Source organism: Lipotes vexillifer, unplaced genomic scaffold, assembly GCF_000442215.2.
Source record: "Lipotes vexillifer unplaced genomic scaffold, Lipotes_vexillifer_v1.1 scaffold196, whole genome shotgun sequence".
In the NCBI taxonomy this organism is placed as follows: domain Eukaryota; kingdom Metazoa; phylum Chordata; class Mammalia; order Artiodactyla; family Lipotidae; genus Lipotes; species Lipotes vexillifer.
Genome location: NW_006775077.1, coordinates 662376 through 667636, shown reverse-complemented (window position 1 = coordinate 667636; position 5261 = coordinate 662376).

Genomic DNA, 5261 nt, shown 5'->3' with positions numbered 1-5261 from the left:
CCCCGCCCCCGCCCCCGCCCCCCGGGCTTCCTGCGAGCCAGGTAAACACGGCCGGGCCGAGCCGAGGCGCCCCATCTGTTGCCCGCCGGCCGGGACCACCTCCGGGTGGCTCTGCCACGCGGGCTCGCTGCACTCACGGGCCCCGCGCGGGGGCAGCCCCTGGAGGCGGGCGCGGACTCCGGCCGGGGCTGAACTGCGGCTCTTTGAGCCTCTGCTCGCGGCTGAGCCTCCGAGTCACCCCGCCCGAGCGCGCAGGGAGGGAGCCCTGAGAGCAGCTGCTCCACAGCCCGCTCCACGGCCGCCAGCGCCGGCTCCAGGGGCCCCAGCAACGCCTGGACCCTGGAGAACACCCGGGGAGCTCTCGTGCATCCCAGCACCCGGACAGGTGCTCCGTTGGAGAACACAGGCTTCCCAGAGGAGGCCAGCGAAGAGCGCTCGCAAAGCTCGCAGACCAGAAGACGCGCATTTGGCAGGGCGGCCCTGGGGCCTGCGGCCTGAAGCATCTACTGGCTTGTGGTCAGTGTCATCCTCTTGGTCCAGAGGAAGCCTCTTGTTTGGACCTTAGTCACCTGCACACAGCCCGGTGGTCCTTTCCCCTGCATTCTCATCCTCCTCCTGATGGTGGAAAAGTAGGATGTTGAGGGGAGACACAGACCAGACCGAGACCCTGGCGTCCCCCATGGCTTAGATTGCAGGTCAGGGAATTGACGCAGGGACCCATCCTGGTTATTAGGGGGAGGGGAAGTCTGGTGCTTGGTGAGACTCAGCCCTGGTGCCCCCGGGCCGGCCAGAAGGGCCCCAGCTCCCAGTGTGGTTTCAGGACTGTCTTCCCCAAGCAGCCGCCCTCACAGGCCGGGCGTTTAGCAAACACGTTCCAATGCTGGTGATTCTAAGAGAAATGTGTCCACCATCCCATAAATATTTGATCCTTTCCTCAGAAAAGGTTGGCCTGGGGGTTTCAGGAATTAGAGAGGGGAGGTCAGCAGGGCGGCGGAGCAGGGATGCTGGCTGTGCTGAAGACAGAGTTTGCCTGTTCCCAGTTCTCCATCCAAGCCTTCAGCCCACTTGCAGCAGAGGGTGGACGGGCGGGGCTAAGGGGGCCAGAGGAGCCCAAGGGTGTGCGGGGCAGTGACTCTGATCCGGGCCGCTTCCGGGTCCCTGACTCAAGTCACTCCTCCCCCGCAACGCTGATATTTCTTAAAGCTCAGGCCATAGTGCGTTCCATTTGGACGCCGGTTTTAGGATCACAAAGCATTTCTCCCCGGAGATGTCTCCTTGCTTCTTCCTGGGGTCACTGGGATTTGGGAAGAAGGGCCCCTGCCCTGCAGACATCAGTGAAGACTGGATATTGGGGAGTCCAGGCCACAGGGAAGCAGCAGGGTTTGTCCCGCCTCATGCTGTGTAGAAACCTCGCATATGCCAACAGCCGTCTCTGCAAATGTCAGGCTTGCCAAGCTCCAGTTAAATGCTTTTTAAAGTATTTATAAGATCCCACCATGCCTATATTTGGGGGATATAATGCCCCCAAATGCATGGGAACTTCAAGGAAAATGTGAGGGAATGAGGAACACGATTTAAAAAGTGACAGATGGACTTCCCTGGTGGCACAGTGGTTAAGAATCTGCCTGCCAATGAGGGGACGTGGGTTCAAGCCCTGGGCCGGGAAGATCCCACATGCCGGGGGGCAACTAAGCCCGCGAGCCACAACTACTGAGCCCGCACGCAGCAACAAAGACCCACCCAGCCAAAAATAAATAAAAATTTATATAAAAAATAAAATAAAGTGACTGGTGGGCATTTGGAAGGTCCCTCATGCCAGGGAAAGGACCCAGGGAGTAGGAAAGCGGGCGCTTCCCTGTGAGGGCTGTCACGCTTCACATGAAGATGGCCTTGCATCTTTGAGCGCAATGGCAGAGACTGATTTTATTCAAAATGGGTCTTTTGACAGGTAAAAGATAAATGATCCAAACTTCATTGTTTCTGATATTTCTAAGAAAATCATATGGCCGTTCCCTCCATCTCTTACTGCTTTTCACATACTGAGAGCAGCAGCCTTAAGCATTTCATGTCGTAGCAGGGAGCACAAAGTTTCCTGCATGATACACATTGAGTTCATTTTTGTTCAGTCCTATTAAACTGCATATTACCCAAACTGAAGGAAGAAAGGAAGCTAAATAATTTCCAAGAGACCACACTACATGCATTTTGAGTTTCTAAAAAATTTTCTTCATCAACAGATTTATCTTTGTAATTATATTTTTGTTTTATTTCGGTACGCGGGCCTCTCACTGACAGGCTCCGGATGCGCAGGCTCAGCGGCCATGGCTCACGGGCCCAGCCGCTCCGCGGCATGTGGGATCTTCCCAGACCGGGGCACGAACCCGTGTCCCCTGCATCGGCAGGCGGACTCCCAACCACTGCGCCACCAGGGAAGCCCTGCAATTATATTTTTGCTTACAAAAACCCTGAAATCACTTTCATCTCTGGTTTGTAATTAACAGTTTGCTGGTGATATCCACAGACTCGATAATCCACTTAAATTCCAGTTAATAACTGGACAGGGTCTGCTGTGGTCATGATTGCAAGAAAATTAGGTGCATGAACTCCACAAAGTGCAACATAAAAAATTATGTAAACAAGGAAAGCGTTTGAGGGAGGCTTCTAGGCTACAACCAGACACACACACATTCACACACACAACCACATACACACACACAAGCCACTTGTCACTTCACTTCTTTTTATCCAGGAAAAAAGAAAGAAAGGAGAGGAGATTTGTACCAGTTTGATTGTGTGGGAAAAAACTAAAAAACTTTCACACATTTTCTACCATCAATTTTTTGACATTGCTGTTATACAAACTGTTTTACAAAGGGTACACACACACACACATATAGTATTTTTCTTTATAGCTCCCTAATTTTATTAATAAAAATAAAAGCAAACAGCTTTCCGTAAGATCCAAGTCACTCTTGAACTACAGAAGTAGATTCTGGATTCAGTGTATTTTTGAAGGAACTCTGTGCACATTCAATAGATGTCATCCTCCCACTCTAATTGCTTCTAGAATTTCTTCTTCCAGGGAGCTCTCAACCCTGAATGGCTTGTTGTCAACCCGCCTGGTGAGCTCTGGGGCTCATCTGCGCTGACAAGCAGAGGCTTTACGATCTTGGGTGTCATGTGGCAGGTGTAGCTTCCACACGTGGCCCCGACGCCACCCCAATCCCACAAATCCCTCATTCTCCTTCCTCTGTGACTTCGAGGCCGGTGCCATGGAAAAGGAGGAGGTGAGTGTCTGCCCTTGAACCTGGGCGCATCCCTGTGACGGTCCTAGCCGTGGAGTCAGGCCCTAGATTTCTGGGGCGAGGTCACAGCAATGCCGAGCACATCTGCTTTCCTCTCCAGGGCCAGCGCCCTCGGAACCCAGCCACCGTCCTCTGACGACAGCCTGTGCCAGCCCAGGAGACACCAGCAGCTTTCAGGAGGGACCCCGCCTGAGTCGCCGTGGCCTCTGGGTCCCCCCAGCTGAGGTCCCAGGCCTCACAGAGCAGGAATTGTCTGTCCTTCCTGTGTGCTCCCCGCACCCCTGACCCCCTGAATCTGCGAGCACGGTGACACGGTTGCACGGTGACACAGGCCAAGGAGCCCGGGCCCCTGGGGCCCGGAAGAGATGGGGAGGACCCGGCCCTGCAGACTCGGGAGCGCGCCCACCCCTTCATTCCGGACTTCAGCTCCAGGACAGCGACAGAGGCTCTTTCCGTTGTTTTGAGCCACCGGTTTGTGGCACTTTGATACGGCTGCCCCTGGAGTCACAGAAGGAAAAATAGAGGACCAGCCGTTCGCGTAAAGAAACCTCACGTGAACGGGGACAGGACAATTTGATGATAGAAACGGTGGGGCGTGGGATGAAGGAGGGAAGAGGAGGCCAGAGGGAGGCACCCTGGGGCCTGATGGAGGGGCATCCAGGGTCTCAGACCTGCTTCAATCTGGGACCCCGGCCACCTGGGCCCCGAGAGCCCCGCCCCAGGCCCCGACTGCCTTCCCCACCTGCCGTCCTCCTGGTTCAGGCAGGCGGGCTGCAGCCTCAGGCCCCCAAGGCTGGGCCAGCACCAGAGCATCTACCTGGGCACCTGGAAGCCCCAGCAGGCGGGTGGGCAGGGAGCCAGCCTGAGGTCCGAGAGGACCCGAGGGTCTCCCTGCTGTGCTTCTTGGGGTGCAGGGCCGCGGGGGAAGGGGGAGGGCAGGGGCACCAGCCCGGGCAAGCACGGAGGTGTGAGATGCTGAGGAACTGCAGGTTTCAGGGGTGTGACCTTGTGGAGGGACTGTGAGGCCAGGCTGCCCTGGAGCAAAGGGTTGAGGCCGAGGAAGCTTCAGGACGGTCATTCCACAGCTCTGGGGAGTGGATTCACAGGAGAGATTAGGGCAGAAAGAACCCTCAGGAGAAGAATAGTGACCATAAAAATGAGCTGACTCTGCTGGAGGTGTCACCTGCTTCCAGCAACACTGAGGCAACTCCTTGCATCAGCCCTGGGTCCTCACGGCACCTCTGGGATGAGATCCCCGATTCCCATGGTTCCCAGGGTCCGGGGCTGCCTGCGGCACCCGCTGAAGGGGACACTGCTCGGGGACCTGCGTCTCTGCTGTCAGGACCACCTGCCCGTCAAGCCCTGGGAAGGGCCTGGCTGGTGGACATACCTGCTGCCTTCGTCGGAAGGACTGGGCTCAGACTTCCGAGGCTGGCGGGCCGGCTACAGAGCCCACGTGATTCCCTCTTTGCTAAAGGCAGAGAGCAGGCAGTCCCCGCTGGACGGGGAGGGGCGAGGGGGGCTGAGGATGAGGGAGGGGTCTCGGTGGCACTCAGGTCCCTGGCAGGATGGCTGGGATGCCGGCCGAGATGGGGAATATTGGATGAAGAGCAGGTCTGATGGAGACACGGGGGAGGATGGTTCTTGAAGGGCAGGCCGCACGCCGGGGTCCTGGTGGCTCAGATAACACACCCAAGTTCTCTCGCTCCCAGGCACGCGGGGTGTCACCTTACACACATTCTCAGCCAGGCTCACAGCCCTCCGTCTCCCAGCGGCTGGCCGTGGGCACTCTGTGAAGCCCTCTCTGCAGTGCCAGGCCTCCCATGGGCTGGGACGCATCTCCTTGGGGTCCTGATGTTCCCGTGATTGCCCCACTGCTGTGTGTGCCGGGGCGGGGGGGGGCACACCCAGCAGAAAGACCACAGGAGGGAGGGCCTGCCTCTGTGTCAGTTAGTA